The sequence below is a fragment of the Pristiophorus japonicus genome, chromosome 5 (genome assembly GCF_044704955.1).
Source record: "Pristiophorus japonicus isolate sPriJap1 chromosome 5, sPriJap1.hap1, whole genome shotgun sequence".
Taxonomy (NCBI): domain Eukaryota; kingdom Metazoa; phylum Chordata; class Chondrichthyes; family Pristiophoridae; genus Pristiophorus; species Pristiophorus japonicus.
Window position 1 is genome coordinate 34,117,177 of NC_091981.1, and position 18,951 is coordinate 34,136,127.

Consider the following 18,951-nt stretch of genomic DNA (forward strand, 5'->3'; position numbering starts at 1 on the left):
GAAGACGCGATAGGCTGTCCCCTCGTGGACCACGTTGAAGGCCCCTTCCATTACCTCCTCCCGTGCCAGTTGAACAAAAAGCTGTTGGCAGAAGGAGAACACATGACGGAGGCTGGCCTCCCTGAATCCGAGCGGGATCGACGTTATCCCCGACCTCACCTCCCACAGTTGACGCAGGTGGGGGAGGAGCTCACCAGGAACAAAGGGCAGGACGTTTGAAATAAATCCTCTGAGAGGATCCACTGGCAGGAAGGTCCCGCCCACCGTGAGCCCCTTATTAAGGGCCAAGGACACCGCCCGCTCTGACCCGAGGAAGAACACAGCCTTCCCGTACATTTTGGAGGCGGCGACAATGGCCGAGGGGCTGACAACGGCCGAGGGGCTGACAACCCCAGCCATTGCCCTCATGCACTCCTCGATGGTCATGTTAGGGTGAGTGCAGCTCTTGACCCCATTCTTTTTAGTTAATAACCTGAAAGATGGTGGGGCAGCAGGAGCCACCAGGGAAGATGGACTCACCATAACAGGGTCCCTTTAAGGGCTACACTCACCCCAATGTCACAGGCCTGAAGATCTTAATGTCCTCCTTAAGTGAGCAGAGGGAGCTCTTAATGAGGCACATCTCTCACCTGCTTCTGCTTCATAGTTTTAATTTATTAAAAAGGAGGAAAAAGGGGCCTCTCAGAGAGAGAGAGCGCGAGAGCGACAGACAAAGGCGAGACTGGGGGTGGGAAGGAGGAAGGAGGAAGGCTGGTGGGTGCTTGCAGGGGTGCACTCTCCTGATGGCAAACAAAGAATGTCTTTATAGATGTTCTTCTGGTGGGGTGAGAAGATGTCTTCACCCGGAATAGCTGGAGCCACCCAGGCACCGTCCTCCATCAGGTCTCAACGATGTTATTAAAAAGGAGTTAACTCCACCCAGGCAGCTCCAGCTGTCCCGGGCCAGGCAATGGGGTGGGATGGTTTTAGTGGTGTATGGGGCCTAGTTATTTACAAGAACCCCACACACCTACACATACTCACCCACCCCCCATGATGTTTCGGCCTTATCTTCTTTCCTCCCCCCACCTACAAATTACAGTCTTTTGGCAGAGTGCACCAAAACACCCACCTGTAGATGTTGTAAATGGCTCTCCCACACAGATGATGCAGCTTGTTTTGCCCGCTCTCCAACTCTGTAGCAGTAGTGTTGTTTGCAGCTCTTCCTCTCCTCCTCTCCTCCTCTCCTCCTCTCCTCCTCTCCTCCTCTCTCAAGGTGTTGATTCAGTAAAGGCCTCTTCCTCCTCTCCTGGAGACTCACTGTCTCTGTGGTTCAAGGCAGGCAGACAGCATTTGCAGCACTTCCTCCACAAGCTCCCAACTGCTAAGTGGCTAAGTCACTACCACTCAACAGCTCTGCAACTATTTTAGTTGAACGTAAATCAAGTGCCCCCTTTGGGCAAGGACACCAGAACCGACAAATTTCAAATTCAACTTTTACAGTAACTTACATCAAATTAAAATTTGGTTGCCGGGAGTGATGATGCACTCCAGTCCCTCCGCCGGCCACCTCTCGCGGAAGGTCGTGAGCGTACCGGTGGACACTGCGTGCTCCATTGCCAGGGACACCCTGACTCGAATGTATCCACGGAAGAGAGGCAGGCAGTTGGGCTGAACGACTCTCTCAACCGCCCATGCCTGGACTGGTTAATGGCCACCTTGGCCATGCCCAAGAGCAGTCCTACGAGGAGGCCTTCCAACCTGCCCACACCCCTCTGCACAGGGTGCCCAAAGATCAGGAGCATAGGACTGAAGTGCAACCAGAATTTGAGGAGCATTCCCTTCAAATATTGGAAGAGGGCCTGCAATCTCTCTCACTCTACATATACGTGGAACACGGACTCCTCAACAGCTCTACAATTATTTTGTTTGAAATCTGTGAGCATACTCACCATTGCATACATTACAACCGGTGATGCTGAACCCAAGATAATATCTTTTGCAAGACCTGAAAAATTGGAACATGGCTTTTAGGAGAACTTGAGGGTTAGGAGAAATTAAGGATATGGTTAAATCCAAGGAAGAGGCATGTAAATTGGTCATAAAAAGCAGCAAACCTGAGGACTGGGAGAATTTTATAATTCAGCAGAGGAGAACAAAGGATTTAATTAGGAGGGGGAAAATAGAATATGAGATGAGGCTTGCTGGGAACATAAAAACTGACTGCAAAAGCTTCTGCAGATATGTGAAGAGAAAAAGATTAGTGAAGACAAACATAGGTCCCTTGCAGTCAGAATCAGAGGAATTGATAATGGGGAACAAAGAAATGGCAGACCAATTGAACAAATATTTTGGTTCTGACTTTACAAAGGAAGACACAAATAGCCTTCCGGAAATACTAGGGGACCGAGGGTCTAGTGAGAATGGGGGAACTGAAGGAAATCCTTATTAGTCAGGAAATTGTGTTCAGAAAATTGATGGGATTGAAGGCCGATAAATCCCCAGGACCTGATAAGTTCTCTGGGATGCAGACTAAGGAAGTGGCCGTAGAAATATTGGATGCATTGGTGATCATTTTCCAAAGGTCTATTGACTCTGGATTAGTTCCTATGAACTGGAGGGTAGCTAATGTAACACCACTTTTTAAAAAAGGAGGGAGAGAGAAAACAGGGATTTATAGACCGGTTAGCCTGACATCAGTAGTGGGGAAAATGTTGGAATCAATTATTAAAGATGAAATAGCAGCACATTTGGAAAGCAGTGACAGGATCGGTCCAAGTCAGCATGGATTTATGAAAGGGAAATCATGCTTGACAAATCTTCTAGAATTTTTTGAGGATGTAACTAGTAGAGTGAACAAGGAGAACCAGTGGATGTGTTGTATTTGGACTTTCAAAAGGCTTTTGACAAAGTCCCACACAAGAGATTGCTGTGCAAAATTAAAGCACATGGGATTGGGGGTAATCTACTGATGTGGCTAGAGAACTGGTTGGCAGACAGGAAGCAGAGAGTCGGGATAAACGGGTCCTTTTCAAAATGGCAGGCAACGACTAGTGGGGTGCTGGGACCCCAGCTCTTTGCAATATACATCAATGATTTAGATGAAGGAATTGAGTGTAATATCTCCAAGTTTGCAGATGACACGAAGCTGGGTGGTGTCTGGGCTGTGAGGTGGATGCGAAGAGGCTGCAGGATGACTTGGACAGGTTAGGTGAGTGGGCAAATGCATGGCAGATGCAGTATCATGTGGATAAATGTGAAGTTATCCGCTTTGGTGGCAAAAACACGAAGGCAGATTATCTGAATCGCGGCAGATTAGGAAAAGGGGAGGAGAAATGAAACCTGGGTGTCATTGAAAGTTGGCATGCAGGTACAGCAGGCGGTGAAGGCGGCAAATGGCATGTTGGCCTTCATAGCTAGGGGATTTGAGTATAGGAGCAGGAAGGTCTTACTGCAGTTGTACAGGGCCTTGGTGAGGCCTTACCTGGAATATTGTGTTCAGTTTTGGTCTCCCAATCTGAGGAAGGACGTTCTTGCTATTGAGGGAGTGCAGCGAAGGTTCGCCAGACTGATTCCCAGGATGGCAAGACAGACATATGAGGAGAGACTGGATCGACTGGGCCTGTATTCACTGGAGTTTAGAAGGGATCTCATAGAAACAGATAAAATTCTGACGGGACTGGACAGGTTAGATGCAGGAAGAATGTTACCGATGTTGGGGACACAGTCTAAGGATTAGGGGTAAGCCATTTAGGACCGAGATGAGGAGAAACTTCTTCACTCAGAGTTGTTAACCTGTAGAATTCTCTACCGCAGAGAGTTATTGATGCCAGTTCGTTGGATATATTCAAGAGGGAGTTGGATATGGCCCTTACGGCTAAAGGGATCAAGGGGTATGGAGAGAAAGCAGAAAAGGGGTACGGAGGTGAATGATCGGCCATGATCTTATTGAATGGTGGTGCAGGCATGAAGAGCCGAATGGCCTGCTCCTGCACCTATTTTCTATGTTTCTATGTTTCAAGTAAAAGTTTTAATGACAGAATTAAAAAGGACATTTATCCTTCCAACAGCATTTCAAAACCCATCTGATGATCGCCATTATTGATTCCATCATTGTTGCACCATGTGACTACCAGGATGGTAGAAGTTGAACTAGATGGGCTTTAGCTTTCATAAGAACATAAGAAATAGGAACAGGAGTAGGCCATACGGCCCCTCGAGCCTGCTCTGCCATTCACTAAGATCATGGCCGATTTGATCATGGACTCAGTTCCACTTCCCCGCCCGCTTCCCGTAACCCATTATCGTTTAAGAAACTGTCTATTTCTGTCATAAATTAATTGAATGTCCCAACTGACACAGCTCTCTGAGGCAGCGAATTCCACAGATTTACAACCCTCTGAAAGAAATTTCTCCTCATCTCCGTTTTAAATGGGTAAACCCTTATTCTAAGATCATGCCCTCTAGTTTTAGTCTCCTCCATTAGTGGAAACATTCTCTCTGCATCCACCTTGTCAAGCCCCCTCATAATCTTATACGTTTCGATAAGATCACCTCTCATTCTTCTGAATTCCAATGAGTACAGGCCCAACCTACTTAACCTTTCCTCATAAGTCAACCCCCTCATCCCCAGAATCAACCTAGTGAATCTTCTCTGAACTGCCTCCAAAGCAAGTATATCCTTTCTTAAATATGGAAACCAAAACGCAGTATTCTAGGTGTGGCCTCACCAATACCCTGTACAGCTGCAGCAAGACTTCCCTGCTTTTATACTCCATCCCTTTTGCAATAAAGGCCAAGATACCATTGGCCTTCCTGATCACTTGCTGTACCTGCATACTATCCTTTAGTGTTTAATGCACAAGTACCCCCAGGTCCTGCTGTACTTTGCAATCTTTCTCCATTTAACTAATAACTTGCTCTTCTATTTTTTTCTGCCAAAGTTCATGACCTCACACTTTCCGACATTATATTCCATCTGCCAAATTTTTGCCCACTCACTTAGCCTGTCTATGTCCTTTTGCAAATGTTGTGTCTCCTCCTCACACATTGCTTTTCCTCCCATCTTTGTATTGTCACCAAACATGGCTACATTACACTCAGTCCCTTCTTCCAAGTCGTTAATATAGATTGTAAATAGTTGAGGTCCCAGCACTGATCCCTGTGGCACCCCACTAGTTACTGGCTGCCAACCAGAGAATGAACCATTTATCCCGACTCTGTTCTCTGTTCGGTAGCCAATCCTCTATCCATGCTAATATATTACCCCCAACCCCGTGAACTTTTATCTTGTGCAGTGACCTTTTATGTGGCACCTTGTCAAAGACCTTCTGGAAGTCCAAATACACCACATCCACTGGTTCCCCTTTATCCACCCTGTTCATTACATCCTCAAAGAACTCCAGCAAATTTGTCAAACATGACTTCCCCTTCATAAATCCATGCTGACTACCTGACTGAATTATGCTTTTCCAAATGTCCTGCGACTGCTTCTTTAATAATGGACTCCAACATTTTCCCAACCTCAGATGTTAGACTAACTGGTCTATAGTTCCCTGCTTTTTGTCCGCCTCCTTTTTTTTTAAAATAGGAGCGTTGCATTTGCAGCTTTCCAATCTGTTGAGATCTCCCCAGAATCCAGGAAATTACAACCAATGCATCCACAATCCTTGCTGCTACAGCTCTTAAGACCCGAGGATGCAAGCCATCAGTCCTGGGGATTTATAGAAACATAGAAAAATAGGTGCAGGAGTAGGCCATTTGGCCCTTCAAGCCTGCACCACCATTCAATAAGATCATGGCTGATCATTCACCTCAGTATCCCTTTCCTGCTTTCTCTCCATGCCCCTTCATCTCTTTAGCTGTAAGGGCCATATCCAATCCCTCTTGAATATATCTAATGAACTGGCATCAACAACTCTTTGCGGAAGAGAATTCCACAGGTTAACAACTCTCTGAGTGAAGAAGTTTCTCCTCATCTCAGTCCTAAATGGCTTACCCCTTATCCTTCGACTGTGACCCCTGGGTCTGGACTCCCCCGACATCAGGAACATTCTTCCTGCATCTAACCTGTCCAGTCCCATCAGAATTTTATATGTTTCTATGAGATCCCCTCTCATTCTTCTAAACTCCAGTGAATAAAACATAGAAACATAGAAAATAGGTGCAGGAGTAAGCCATTCGGCCCTTCTAGCCTGCACCGCCATTCAATGAGTTCATGGCTGAACATTCAACTTCAGTACCCCATTCCTGCTTTCTCGCCATACCCCTTGATCCCCCTAGTAGTAAGGACCTCATCTAACTCCTTTTTGAATATATTTAGTGAATTGGCCTCAACAACTTTCTGTGGTAGAGAATTCCACAGGTTCACCACTCTCTGGGTGAAGAAGTTCCTCCGCATCTCGGTCCTAAATGGCTTACCCCTTATCCTTAGACTGTGACCTCTGGTTCTGGACTTCCCCAACATTGGGAACATTCTTCCTGCATCTAACCTGTCTAACCCCGTCAGAATTTTAAATGTTTCTATGAGGTCCCCTCATTCTTCTGAACTCCAGTGAATACAAGCCCAGTTGATCCAGTCTTTCTTGATAGGTCAGTCCCGCCATCCCGGGAATCAGTCTGGTGAACCTTCACTGCACTCCCTCAATAGCAAGAATGTCCTTCCTCAGGTTAGGAGACCAAAACTGAACACCATATTCTAGGTGAGGCCTCACCAAGGCCCTGCACAACTGCAGTAACACCTCCATGCTCCTATACTCAAATCTCCTAGTTATGAAGGCCAACATGTCATTTGCCTTCTTCACCACCTGCTGCAGCTGCATGTCAACCTTCAATGACTGATATACCATGACACCCAGGTGTCCTTGCACCTCCCCTTTTCCTAATCTGCCGCAATTCAGATAATCTTTTGCCTTCGTGTTTTTGCCACCAAAGTGGATAACCTCACATTTATCCACATGATACTGCATCTGCCATGCATTTGCCCACTCACCTAACCTGTCCAAGTCAATCTGCAGCCTCTTAGCATCCTCCTCACAGCTCGCACCGCCACCCAGCTTAGTGTCATCTGCCTTTAGTCCCATTATCTTACTGAGTACCATCTCCTTAGTGATTGTGATTGTGTTAAGTTCCTCCCCCGCTATAGCCCCTTGACTATCCACTGTCGGAATATTGTTAGTGTCCTCTAACGTAAAGACTGATGCAGACTATTTGTTCACAGTTTCTGCTATCTCCACATTCCCCATTACTAATTCCCCGGTCTTGTCCTCCAAGGGACCAACATTTACTTTTGGTATATAAAAAGGACAAGAGTGGCTATAGAAACTCTTGCTATCTGTTTTTATATTTTTTGCAAGTTTACTTTCATAGTCTATCTTCCCTTTCTGAATCATTTTTTTTTAGTCGTTCTTTGCTGGCTTTTAAAAGCTTCCCAGTCTTCTGTCCTCTCACTAGTTTTGGCCACTTTGTATGCCCTTGTTTTTAATTTGATACCGTCCTTTATTTCTTTAGTTAGCCATGGATGGCTATCTTTTCTCTTGCACCCTTTCCTCCTCACTGGAATATATTTTTCTTGAGAGTTGTGAAATATCTCCTTAAACCCATGCCCCCCTCCTCGTATTATTCCTTACAATTACTTAATCATTTTGTCTCTTTGCCCTTTAAACTGCTTTGATTTAGTTGGAACGAATGTCAGCTGTAGTTTTGCCAACATATTAAATACTTCCCACTTTCCTCCTGTAGTCCTCCCAAGCATCGTGCCCAATTGACCATCTTAGCCCATTTTGTGTCCTCTTAAAGGCCAATATTTTTGTGTCACTGTTCTTCTGTGTATCTGAAGTTCGAAATGTTATGACCACTGGATTCTAGCTGCTATCCTTCCTCTACCTGCTGGACCATACCAAATCCAAGTCTTAGGGCCAGAATAGCCTCTGATCATATTAGTTATTTGATTAAATGCATCAGGAAGCAATTCTGCACCACCTCAAGAGACATCTTCTCCTATTCTCATTAGTTATTGCCCAGCGGTCTTCCCAGTTTACATCTAGGTAATTGAAATCTCCGATGATCAATGTTTTGTTCAAACCTCCCTGATCTGTAAAAACATTTTCCCAAATCAGCTTTCCTCCTTCACAGAAGGCCCATAACAATCAGGTGTGACCTTCTTTTTCTATCTTGGACCTCAGTCCGTACTGTTTCAGCTGTCTCAGCCAAGGCACTATATCATTTATTTCTATGGAAACAGAGTCCCCTGGTGCCTACAATGCCACTCCTCCCTGTTTGTGTGTGTTTGTCCCTTCTATAGGCTGTACATCTAGTACTTTCGTCTTCAATCAATCTCTTACTTTTGGCCAAGTCCCTATTATTTGTTCACCTTTCCTTTGACACTCGTTTCCAATTCTGAATATTTGTGTTGTATTTTCCTTTTATTGCAATCTAAATAGATCAAACCCATCTACCCACTTTCTTCCCATAAACCTCAATCCACTTTCTGTAGAAACACATCTAACTGCCTTTTAAATCCTAGTACTGTTTGTCTCAGTGACTCAGTTATCCTTTAGGGTGAACTATTTCTGCCCAACTTTTCTTTGTACCCCAGCCTTCCTATCGTGCTCTTTGATATTTGAACCCTTCACCATAGTGAACTGTGTATCTTGGTCAGTTCCATTCATAAAAATCGAGAATATTTCAATTCACCCAAAGAAAATAAGAACAATTTTCTAATCTTTCCTTGTAACAAAATCTTGAAGCTTGGAATCACTCTCATTGCTCACCTCTGAAACCCTTAAGTTTCAATGTGAAGGGTGCACCTTTGAATAGGAGAACTGGGATGTATTAAAATACTGGTCAACCTTACTGAAACAAAATGTTTCATCTTGCTGAAGTATATGTAAAAAAACCCACCACATTAGATTCAACATTCCTGTGTAAAATCCCTTTCAGCATAACAATGATTTTACTAATTAAAGCACAACCCTACCATCAGTACCCATGTAAAGTGAGTGAGCAGACAGATAGGTCTTAAAGCCAGAAGGGCTTCAGCTTTAGGTTTCCTTTAGGGAAGGAAATCTGTCACCCTTACCTGGTGTGGCCTATATGTGACTCCAGACCCATAACAGTTGACTCTTAACTACGCTCTGAAATGACCTAACAAGCCACTCAGTTGTAACAAACCGCTACAAGAAATAATAATAATAAATCCGGATGGACGACCCGGCATCGACCTCAGCACTGGCTTTGGATATCACAACGGCACACCCAGCCAGTCGACCCTGAAAAGTCCTCCTCACCAACATCTGGGACTTGTGCCAAAATTGGGAGAGCTGTCCCACAGACTGATCAAGCAACAGTCTGACAATCATACTAACAGAATCATACCTTTCAATCAATGTTCCAGACTCCTCTATCACTATCCTTGGACATGTCTTGTCCCACTGGCAGGACAAACCCACCAGAGGTGGCAACACAGTGGTATATAGTCGTGAGAGTGTGGCCCTGGGAGTCCTCAACATTGACTCCGGATCTCATGAAGTCTCATGGCTTCAGGTCAAAAATGATCAAGGAAACCTTCTGCCGATTACCACCTACCGCCCTCACTCAGCTGATGAATCAGTACTTCTCCATGTTGAACACGACTTGGAAGAAGCACTGAGGGTAGCAAGGGCACAGAATGTACTCTGGTTGGGGGACTTCAATGTCCATCACCAAGAGTGGCTCGGTAGCACCACTACAGAGTCCTGAAGGACATAGCTGCCAGACCTGGCCTGTAGCAGGTGGTGAGAGAACACTAGGGGAAAAACCTACTTGACCTCGTCCTCACAAAACTACCTGTCGCAGATGTATCTGTCCATGACAGTATTGGTAGCAGTGACCATCGCACAGTCCTTGTAGAGACGAAGTCCCATCTTCACACGGAGGACACCCTTCATCGTGTTGTGTGGCACTACCACCGTGCTAAATAGGATAGATACAGAACAGATCTAGCAGCTCAAAACTGAGCATCCATGAGGCGCTGTGTGCCATCAGCAGCAGCAGAATTGTATTCCACCACAATCTATAACCTCATGGCCCAGCATATTCATTACCATCAAGCCAGGGGACCAATCCTGGTTCAATGAGGAGTGCAGAAGAGCATGCCAGGAGCAGCACCAGACATACCGAAAAATTAGGTGTCAACCAGGGGTAGCTGCAACATAGGACTATATGCATGCTAAACAACAGAAGCAGCATGCTATAGACAGAGCTAAGCGATCCCACAACCAAAAAATCAGATCAAAGCTCTGCAATCCTGCCACATCCAGTCATGAATAGGTGGTGGACCATTAAACAACTGACAGAAGGAGGAGGCTCCATGAACATCCCATCCTCAATGATGGCAGAGCCCAACACACGAGTGCAAAAGACAAGGCTGACGCGTTTGCAAACATTTTCAGCCAGAAGTGCCGCATGGATGATCTATCTCAGCCTCCTCCCGAGGTTCCCACCATCACAGAAGACAGTCTTCAGCCAATTTGATTCGCTCCATGTGATCTCAAGAAACAGCTGAGCACACTGAATACAGCAAATGCTAAGGGCCCCGACTACATCCTAGCTGTCATGCTGAAGAATTGTGCTCCAGAACTAGCCCCGCCTCTAGTCAAGCAGCTCCAATACAGCTACAACACTGGCATCGACCTGACAATGTGGAAAACTGCCCAGGTATGTCCTGTCCACAAAAAGCAGGGCAAATCCAATCCAGCCAATTACCGCCTCATCAGTCTACTCTCAATCATCAGCAAAGTGATGGAAGGTGTTGCAGCCAGAGCTATCAAGCTACACTTACTCGCCAATAAAGTGCTCACTGATGCTCAGATTCGGCTCAGACAGGTCCACTCAACTTCAGACCTCCTTACAGCCTTGGTCCAAACATGGACAAAAGAGCTGAATTCCAGAGGTGAGGTGAGAGTGATTGCCTTTAACATAAGGCAGCATTTGACAGTGTATGGCATCAAGGAGCCCTAATAAAATTGAAGTTGCTGGGAATCAGGGAAAAGACTCCACTGGCTGAAGTCATGCCTAGCACAGCGGAAGATGGCTGTAGTCATTGGAGGCCAATCATCTCAGCTCCAGGATATCGTTCCTGGGGTTCCGCAGGACAGTGTCCTAGGCCCAACCATCTTCAGCTGCTTCATCAATGACCTTCCCTTCATCATAAAAGGTCAGAAATGGGGATGTTCACTGATGATTGCAGTATTCAGTTCCATTCACAACTCCTAAGATAATGAAGTAGTCCATGCCCACTGCAAGACCTGGATGACATTTAGGCTTGGGCTGATAAGTGGTAACTAACATTCATGCCACACAAGTGCCAGGCAATGACCATCTCCAACAAATGAGAGTCTAATCACCTCCCTTTGATATTCAACGGCATTACCATCGCCAAATCCCCTATCAACAACATCCTGGGGGTCACCATTGACCAGAAACTTAACTGGAGCAGCCACATAAATACTGCGACTACAAGAGCAGGTTAGAGGCTGGGTATTCTGCGGCGAGTGTCTTGCCTCCCGACTCCCCAAAGCCTTTCCACCATCTACAAGCCACAAGTCAGGAGTGTGATGGAATACTCTCCACTTCTCTGTACAAGTGCAGCTCCAACAATACTCAACAAGCTAGATACTATCCAAATGGTATACCAATCAAGCAGCCTGCTTGATTGGCATCCCATCCACCACCTTCAACATTCACTCCCTCCACCACTGACGCACCGTGGCTGCAGTGTGTACCAACTGCAAGATGCACTGCAGCAACTTACCAAGGCTTCTTCCAACAGTACCTCTCAAACCCACAACCTCTACCACTTAGAAGGACAAGGGCAGCAGGTGCATGGGAACACCATCACCTCCAAGTTGCCCTCCAAGTCACACACCACCCTGACTTGGAAATATATCGCCGTTCCTTCACCGTTGCTGGGTCAAAATCCTGGAACTCCTTACCTAACAGCACTGTGGGAGTAACTTCACCACATGCACCACATCGGTTCAAGGCAGCGGCTCACCATCACCTTCTCAAAGGCAATTAGGGATGGAGAATAAATGCTGGCCTTGCCAGCCACTCCCACATTCCAGGAACAAATTTTTTTTTTAAAAAAAGGTTGACTCATTCGCATGACACTACTCTTTGTAACCACTCCCAGCCAGTATTTTCATCAGCAAGTCCAGTCACTGCAAAATGGACGAAATAATGAAATTTAATCATCCCAATGCCAGCAACTGCCCCCCCTCCCCCCAATAATGAAGGACTTATACATTTGCAATAAACCAATGGGCTTTGACCATTAGCTTTTGCAGCATAAATAAAAATTTTGATGAGTGAAAGAAGATATAGTTGATGATGGATTATGGTAACTGCTGTTATTAAAAATTGGGGAGAGAAACTCCAGAGACTTGACCATATAATCCAGACTGACACATCAGTGCAGTACTGAGGGGAATGCTGAACTGTCAGAGGTGCCATCTTTCAGATAAGACATTAAACTGAGGCTCCATCTGCCCTCTCAGGCGGACATACAAGATCCCATGCGCTGAGAGCATGCAGAAATCAAGCGCAGGCAGCAGAAAGAGTGTGCGGCAAACCAGTCCCACCCACCCCTTCCCTCAACAACTATCTGTCCCACCTGTGACAGAGTCTGTAGCTCTCATATTGGACTGTACAGTCACCAAAGAACTCACTTCAGGAGTGGAAGCAAATCTTCCTTGATTCCGGAGGTGGTGGTGGTGGTGGTGGCGGTGGCGATGACGGATTATTAATTAATTATTATTATTATTAGACAACAAGCAGGGGATTTCTCCCTGGTATCCTGGCCAATATTTACCCCTTAGCCAACATCAGATTATCTGATTATTTATTCTTATTGCTATTTGTAGCAACTTTGTTAAAACACAAAAATGCTACTGCATTTCCCTACATTACAACAGTGACTACTCTGCAAAAGTACTTCATTGGTTGTAAGGCACTTTGAGACATCCGGAGGTCATGAAAGGCGCTATATAAATTAAGTGTTTTCTTTTTTAACATTTTGAGATTCATGGAGGACATGACATTTTCACCAGAGTTTATCCATAATTCTCAGCAGGAAGATTGATGTCAGGACAGACTAAAAGGTGAGGACAGAGTGTTCTGATCATAGCGAGAAGAAACTTTCAGATTAACTCTGAGTAATCCCTTTCACAGATTTAATAGTGAATTTCAGGTTATATCCAGTAAAGCACTTGCTTCAACGTCATGTAGAATGTTTCTATCATGAAGAGGCTTTGTGGAATCATGACCTCCACCCACCAATGGGTTACATCACGTGGTATAGTTTAATGTTGATAACGGGTTGGCAGAGAAGGGTTAAGCTTGGACTTTAGTTAACTGCAATTAAAAGCAGCAAGTTTGTAAATCTGTGCAACACAGCTCATGAAATAAACTCAAAACTTCAACCAATTTACTCATCCCGAGTCCCTTCCACTTGCAATACCAGATCAGGTGACGAGTATTAATTAGCTGTAAAGGTTCCTTTCTGGAAGCGAGTTACAAGGTTACTGAAAGTCTTGTACACATCTCACACAGATCGAACTGACCCTTTCCCACTCTCATTCCCCATAAAATCCCTTTAACAAACACGCAATATAAACGATCATACATAAATATTATCACAGGTAGGCAATAACTGATATTCAATGCGTGAAGTTCAAAAGGTGCACTGGATTATCAAATCCCTCGTATGGCAGACTTGTAGATAGTTGCTTCCTGAAAACGACAATAAATACTTACTGCAAACTCTGTAACCTCAAAACTGATTGAGATAGTTGAACGAGAAAGCAACAACAGGTACCAGGGCATTTCAACTTCTGGTGTCATTAATCCAACTATTAAACAAATTAAAAATACAGCCCTTTAAGAATATTTAACAAACAAATACCTTCTCGGCCAGTGTGTTTGTTGCTCACCTCTGTCCCCTTTGTACTAGTGTTTCAGACTTCACTCTGCCATTCTGTTCCTAGGTTACGCACATTTCCAATGAATAGAACCAGATCCCAGCGACTCCACAAACTTATCAGCAGGAAAATAAAGCGGGGTTTCGCACACATAAAAAATAAAGTGAAATGCCCCCAAACTGCCCTGTTTATTCGGCCACCTCAGCAGCGTTGCCCCTCTGGATGATTTAAGATGGGACGCAGGCTGTTCCCTTCGCTCGCTCTCCCTGTTTCTGAACTGCGGCTGAAGATGTTGAACTGAACACAGCCACTGTGGAAGCTGTCAGCTGCTCCTCAACACAGCACCAGGCACAGCTCCGGGTCCTAATGCTCACCGGGTTACGCACCTGAATGTCGGTGCACACCTATGTGGTGACCCTGAGTCAACAGGTCAGGAGGCAACTAACCCAATTTGCATGTATCTGGTGCCTTTCACGACCTCAGGACGTCCCAAAACCCTACACAGCCAGTGAAGTATTTTTGAAGTGTAGTCACTGTTGCAATGTAGGAAAACCAGCAGCAACTTTGCGCACAACAGATCCCACAAACATATTGATCATCAGGTTTTTTTTTAGATGTTTGAGGGATAAATATTGACCAGGAAACCGGGGAGATATCCCCTGCTCTCCTTTGGCTAGCACCATGGGATCTTTTAGTCTGCCTGAGAGGACAGATGGGGCCTCGGTTTAGCGTTTCATCTGAAAAACGGCACCTCCAAGTGCTGCGCTGGGAGCGTCAGCCTGGATTATGTGGTCAAATCTCTGTAGCAAAGCTTGAACCCACAACCTTCTGATTCAGAGGACAGGGTGCTACCACTGATAAAAAGCAGAAGCAGCACCAAATGTCATTACTATGGGATCTTATTGCATTACTCCAGATTTCTCCAATTCACAGAAGGTGTAAACACCTAAACTGTGGCAGTGATCACGAGTTCATATTCTTTCCTACCCTTGCTGCTGTAGGTGGGCCAATACTTGGGGCATCAGGTTTTGGCTGAGTTATTTACATTTTGTGTGTGCAGCACTCAGTAATCCACAATTCCACAATATATATATATATATCTAATGTAACATATATTATACTGCACTTAGTAGATAGCTCATCAAGTTGCCCATGTGGGATCTGGACGATAGTCACTCTGTGACAATGGTTCATCCATCTCTGTAATACAGCAAACATTTATTTATCATTATTGATCCAAACCATTGTTTTTTTACAGTACAGAAAGAGGCCATTCAGTCCACCGTCACTGTGCTGACACTTTGCTACAGCAATCCAAAACTAATCCCACTCTCCCCTATAGCTCTGTATTTTCCTCTGCTTTAGATGCTTATCTATTTTCGATGAAAAGATGCAATGTTCTATGCCTCAACTACTTGTACCAAAGCATTCCATGATTAATAGCTTTCTGCACAATGACATTTTTCCTAACCTCTCTTCTCACTTTCTTAGTAATAATTTCAAGTTGATGACTCCTTGTCACTGACTCCTCAACCAGAGGAAATAGATTTTCTCTATTTACCCGATCAAAAACCTTCATAATATTAAAACCCTCCATTAAATCTACTCAGCCTTCTCTGCTCCAGTGGAAATATTCCTTGTATCTCAACTTTCTCATCATACCTACAGTTTCCCAATATCACCCTGTTAAATCTATGTTACCAACTGCCAATGATTTTAATGTCTTTTCCATAATGATGTCCTAAAACTGGAGAGAAATCTAACTGTGGCCCAACCGCTTTGTTGTACACATTTACTACAATATCTTTGTTTTTATACAGGTTGAACATCCTGAATCCAGCAACCTCGGGACCGAGGCCAAGCCGGTTTTCGTGTTTTTCTGGACTTTGGAACGTGTTTCTGATGTCCGCAATCTGGAAACGCCCGAACCCAGGTTCAGATATTTCCGGATTTCAGAACATCAGAAAGAGCGGGGGGTGGGTTTCTCTCCGAGGAGCTGTTGGGGTCACCGGCCCTGTTCAAGAGGTCGTTGGGCAGGCCCCAGCCGCCGAGGAGCTGTTTGGGCAGGCCCCGCCGCCATGGTGCTGTTCGGACCAGCAGCCCTGTCGCAGAGGAGGTGTTGGGGCAGGCTGGTGAGGAGGCCCCGAGGTAAGGGCAGCAGCGGCGAGCGGGCGAGGTGAGTGGTGGCGGGATAAGGTCAGCAGCAGCAAGGTGAGGCCCGAAGTCAGGCAGCGATGGGGCCCCGAGGTCGGCAGGGTCGGTGGGTCCGGATTCCGGAACATTTTATGGATTCTGGACGACCCTGCCACCAATCAGTCCGGAGTTCAGATTCCGTAACATTCTGGATTCCGGAACTCCGGATTTTGGACGCTCAACCTGTACTCTATTCCCCTTTTTATAAAACCCAAAATGCTGCTGGCCTTTTTTCAGGACTTCTCTTCCTGCACATGCACCTTCAAGGAGTTATGTATTTGAACCTCTAGGTCTCCCTGTTCATCCATATGCTTCATCAATTTCATTGAGTGTACACACCTTGTTTCTCCTCCCAAAATGTATCACATCACAGTTTTCATCATTATATTGTTCCACTAACCTGTCTACATCTTAAAATCTTTTAGTCTTCTTTGCTGTTTGCCAAACCCTCTACATTTGTGTCTTCCGCAAAATGTGATATCATACCCCCCAAGTCCAAAATATCTATGTACAAAGAACAAAAGTGAGCCCAGCACTAACCCCTGGCCACACCACTTCCAACCCGTCTCCAATCCAACAAACAGCCATCTCGAGTTGCCCTTGAGAAGGTAATGGTGTACCTTCTTCTCAAACCTTTGGTAGAGGTTTGGTACAATTGAGAGGCTTGCTAGGCCACTTCAGAGATCAGTTAACAGCCAGTCACATTGGTGTGCGACTGGAGTTACATATAGGCCAAACTGAGTAAGTGTGGCAGGTTTCCTTCCCGACAGGGCTTGAGTGAACCATTTGGGTTTTTTACAACAAACTGGCAACTTCATGGTCATTTTTACTGATACCAGCATTTTATTTCTAGATTTTTGAAACTGAATTGAAATTCAGAAACTGATATGGTGGGGTTTGAACTCATATTCTACTAAATTATTAGTTAAGGCCTCTAGGTTACTAGTCCTGTAACATAACCACTACCCTATACGCTACCATACCTAAATAGGAAGAACAGATCAAACTGAAACTAAAAAAAGCATTTAGTACCTGCAGGTCAGATATTTAAAAGAACGTTCGGACAAATATAAAGAAAATAGGAAAACTGCAAAGGAGAGATGTTAAAAGGTATAAGAGGGAGTATGAAGGAAATTAACAAACAACAAAGAGCTATTTTTTAAGCTTTATAGAGACACATTAGCAGTAAAAAGATGGTCAAGATCAGGGTGAGGCTGCTAAAAGATGAAGAAAGCAAATTTGTAGTGTAGACAAATACTCAATAGATACTCTACCTCAGTTTTTACAGAGAGGGTGATATTGAGATTATAGAGCCAGAGGTGAGTGCAGAACAGTTAGTGAAGGTCATTATTCAAAGCGAGATGGAACTAAAGAGGTTACTCCAACTTAAAGTAGACAAATCTCTGGGACATAATGGTTTACATCTGAAAATCCTGAAAGATGACAGCGAAGAATTAATGGAGACTCTGACCATAACTTTGGAAAAGAAAATTAGGCCAGAGGATTGGCGGACAGCAAATGTGATTCCTCTCTTGAAAAAAAAGGAGATGGGAGAAGCCTGGAAATTTTGCTGGTCTAGTAATGCAGAGGCCTCCCATTTAATTCTTCTTGTGATTGCATCTCACCCCGTTATTCTCTCTGTCCTGTTGGGTATTTATAAAAAGCACCAAAAAGAGAAAAGTCGCTTCTCATAAGGTGAGGTGGGGCAGGGGTGTTGGGAATGGGGGACGTTGGGGGTGGTGGGGTGGGGGTGTTGGGGCCGGGACTGGGAGGTTGAATCAGAAGGCAGCTTACCATACACCAGTTGACATAGATGAACTTAAAAGAAAGAAGAGGACTTGCATTTATATAGCGCCCTTCACTACCTTGGGATGTCCCAAGGCGCTTTACAGCTAATGAAGTACTTTTGAAGTGTAGTCACTGTTGTAATGTATGGAAACACAGCAGCCAATTTGCGCACACCAAATATAAAAGAGAATATAATTGGTTAAATAAGAAATGGATGCAAGGTTTAAAAAAAAAGATGTAACATTTATTACACATAATCATTAGTTTGAACAGTGCCTATTCATACTATTTGAAATTTGACATCTCCTGACACATTTTTGTGAAATAGAAATAAGCTAAAAACTTTACACCTATCTTTTTATCCAATGTCTCATATTGCAGCATAGCACTGTTTCATATTGCACGATACTATGAACAGTTGCCATGGACAAATTTGTATTAAATTACATTTTACTCTACAAAAAGCTCAGCCATGTGACAGGAGGAAGCTGGGATTTATAATGGGGTATGTCGTGTGTGCTTGAGTCAGAGTACCTGTAAAATGTGTCCCGCTTGACATCGGGGCTATAATCGATACACCAGCAATAGTTTAGTTGTTTAAGGATGTCTGCTGTGTATAAATGGGAAATGTGTGGGTGAAAGTGCTTTTTATCTGGATCCTGAAAGTGAAGACTTTTTCCAATGGTAATTCATTCATTTCAAATGACTTTAAACAGAGGTTGCTGCTAAATAACATAGAAAATGCTGCTGCTTAATTGTGCATTGGTGGTCTTCAGCTACACTTTGTATTGTGAGTAATGTTTTTTCTCTGAATTGAGCCACAACTTCCTTCAACAGAACATCAGGAAGACTGAAGCCTATATTTTTGGCCTCCACCAAAAACTCTTATCTCTTGCTACTGATTCCATCTCTCTCCCTAGCCATACATTCAGATTGAACCGGGCTGTGCAAGGCCTTGGCACCCTGTTTGGCCCACAGTTGATCTATCAACAAGACTTTATTTCCACCTCCTCAACCAATACTCCACGTCAGA

At 44.6% G+C, this 18,951-nt stretch overlaps 1 protein-coding gene across 1 annotated transcript in view; it reads right to left on the minus strand.

Moving 5' to 3' along the window:
• Positions 1-14,192, minus strand: part of zdhhc11 (zinc finger DHHC-type containing 11) — a 149,540-nt gene extending 135,348 nt beyond the window's left edge. The window contains exon 1 of the mRNA XM_070879830.1: positions 13,950-14,192. The gene's annotated coding sequence lies outside the window, so the exon portion shown is untranslated. The remainder of the gene's footprint in view (positions 1-13,949) is intronic.
• Between the last annotated feature and the right edge of the window lie 4,759 nt (positions 14,193-18,951).